Source organism: Malaya genurostris, chromosome 2 (assembly GCF_030247185.1).
Source record: "Malaya genurostris strain Urasoe2022 chromosome 2, Malgen_1.1, whole genome shotgun sequence".
Taxonomy (NCBI): domain Eukaryota; kingdom Metazoa; phylum Arthropoda; class Insecta; order Diptera; family Culicidae; genus Malaya; species Malaya genurostris.
This window is the reverse complement of record NC_080571.1, coordinates 161,024,417-161,027,258: the sequence shown is the minus strand read 5'-3', so window position 1 is coordinate 161,027,258 and position 2,842 is coordinate 161,024,417. Positions and strand designations below refer to the sequence as shown.

The window sequence follows — 2,842 nt, the reverse complement described above, 5'->3', positions numbered from 1 at the left end:
GCACCAGAAAATGCGGGGTGGCGTTGGGATTGGGATGGAAAATGGACAGCAAGCCGATAAAAACGCGGGAAAACCCTTGAGCGGGAGCTAGTATTTTGTTGACTCGGGAGAGTATCGGCGTGTCACCTACCAAAAAGTGATAATCCGTTTCGTTCCGTTTGAATTCTGGTCTAAGTAGATCCGAAGGGATCACTATTTAGTACCAAAGGTATCCCACGAACGTTTTTTTTCGGGACAAGTGCAATAGACCGGTTAAGTTTGCCGGATAAGTTCGTTTGCTGTTAGCCGTGTGTGACCTTGTGTGTGCATTTGCGGTAAAACAAAGAAAATAGTACGTGCAGTACCACTTTCCGGGTATTATCCTCGGAACGAAGGCCTCCGCTACAGAAAGGCCGAGTTGCTGCTTCATCTGAAGACGAGTTGCTGTCACACCGCCCCGAAGCCAGTGCCGTCCCGCCCGTCGACGCCCGCCGAGATCAACAAGTCGACCAACGATCATCACGGCCGGAACGGAGAGCTGAGACGTTCACTATATAAACTTGGGCAAGTAAAAATATTAGTGAATAGATACAATATAGTGTTTAAAAAGTTAGAAATTGTACAAGCTGTGTCGTCCATGTTTTTTTGTGTAACTTGTTTCCGCCGCAAACGATTCGCTCAGTGACCACAGGTGGGAAGAGAAGTCCGCCCTAAACCGAGCAGTGAAGTAAAATTTCTTCGGAGACCAAAAAGGTAAACGACCCTGAACTGGTGGTCCGGAGCTGAAAAGCAGCCACCAGTAGAGATATACGAAAACCATGCGTAACAAGAGTAAATAAAATGGTATTTCATATGAAATTTTCTTCACATTCACTTATCATTGAAAGAATTTCTGATATTGTTATTGAATAGATAATTGTTTGATTATATGCTATTTATATAAGTATTGAACTAATTCTAAGAAAACAATTATTGTACATAATAGTTTTGCTCTTCTCTCGTACAGCCTAGTATTCATGTGTTTTTTTCTTTTTTTTATGTTATATGCTATGTAAGCATTAAATGTACTTTTCATACATGGCACAAAAAGTAAATTCGGATGTTGAAATAAATTCCACGAAAACATTTATAAAACGCGTTGAAAATAATTGCTCACTAGGACTATTGAGACTTCTTCGCAAGTGCAGCTTTCTTGAAATCAGCAATTTTTTTAGGAAGGTATCGTTTGATTATTGGTTCTTGACATATCATTCTAATTGTTGCCACGTTTTCTGGCCCAATCCTGGTCGCAGTTCGTTCAGCAACTTTGTCTGCAATATAAGAGTTTATTTCAGAACAATGTAACATGCAATTACATAAGGTTACTTACTGCATATGTCAGAGAATATTTTTGGGTCTATTTTTTGGGATGATGGATATAATGGCGATAATAAGGTGTATAGCTAATTATCCGATAAACATGCTATCAGTCGTTGTTTGATCATTCAGTGCCTCCGCCAGTAACGGTGATTTGAATTTCTTCTTCCTCAGTAAATCCTAGGACATGACCTGACAATTGTTAATCCACTTTTAGGACCAATTTCGGACCTGCTCGTGATTGGTTGAAATTGACATAAGCAAGTACAAGTTGTTGAAATCAATATTACTGCAGGGTGGTAGAAAAAGTGTTGTCAGTATCGTTGATAACAATGTAGCTTGATATTGGATATTTTATTTTTCGGTCATCTTTTCAAAATTATTAAGTTCAATAGGATTTAAATTCAATTTGTTTTTAAGTCCTGTCAATGCGGAAAGTATACGAGTACATTTAACAATCACTGGATGATACAAAAAGAAAGCCTGAAATCACGAAGTGTGATATGGACGAGAATATTGATCATGTTGGTTGAGAATAGCACCGAATATTTGGATACTTCTTCTGCAAAAATTAATTACCCAAAATTGAGTGTTTTAGAAAAATTGTATTAAGCTGTTTCAACTAAACGTTTTCTTCAAAACAAACATCTAATCAAAATGAATCCAGAGCTATATTTTTGACCGATATAACATTTGTCTAAGTCTAAATGATAAATAATTGCATGTTATAAGGGGAGAAAGTTTTCAGAATGAATAATTATCTGTACTGGCAACAGTGATCCCGAGGTATTTATTATTTACAGCAGGGAGCAACCGGAAAATCCAACATGTCGAAGGTTGACAATGCGACAACTTTGTTTTTTTTTAACGAGATTTTTCTACATGCAGCTTTTAAAAATATGTTCTGATTTGCTTACCATAAATTTTGTCAAAATCAGTAAAACATCTTCAATTCACTGAGATTTAAAGAACTATTTTTTTGCACACATCCGTACCAGAGTTGCCATGTTATGAATTAATAAACTTATTAATGAACTGCCGATGAATCAAGTTGATTTTTGACAGCTGCCGTGCGTTTGTTTTGTAACTGCAAAAATCAATGTTGAAAAATGGCGAAAACGTGTTTCACAGAGACAAAAAAACCAAAACAATTTCCCTGTATCCAGTATCAAGGAGCGTTATTTGTATAAATCTGTTTAGTGTGAGGCAGCTTACAATTTTTAAACTCAAATGATGAACTTTTAAACTGTAAACCAATACACGGCGTCTGTTAGAGATGGGCAATTCGCTCCTGAGCTGTTCCAATAGCGGCCCTTACACGAGCATTAAAAATGTCATTTTAAATGATGACTAAGTAATGATGTATTTCAAATTTGTTAGAAATCTCGTCATTACTGCACCATTACACGTTCATTAATAATTCAGTAATGACATTTTTAATGACTCGTGTAAGGGCCGCTAATGGATCGAATCACAAAGGTGAACTGACAGCTCACAGCTTTTTTAA

At 36.9% G+C, this 2,842-nt stretch overlaps 1 long non-coding RNA gene across 1 annotated transcript; it reads right to left on the bottom strand.

Moving 5' to 3' along the window:
- Window positions 1-896: 896 nt before the first annotated feature.
- Window positions 897-2,341, bottom strand: LOC131430000 (uncharacterized). Its single transcript, XR_009229476.1, has 3 exons — window positions 2,253-2,341; window positions 1,349-1,624; window positions 897-1,289 (listed from the first exon to the last, which is right to left on the bottom strand). It is a non-coding gene; the product is annotated as an uncharacterized LOC131430000 (long non-coding RNA).
- Between the last annotated feature and the right edge of the window lie 501 nt (window positions 2,342-2,842).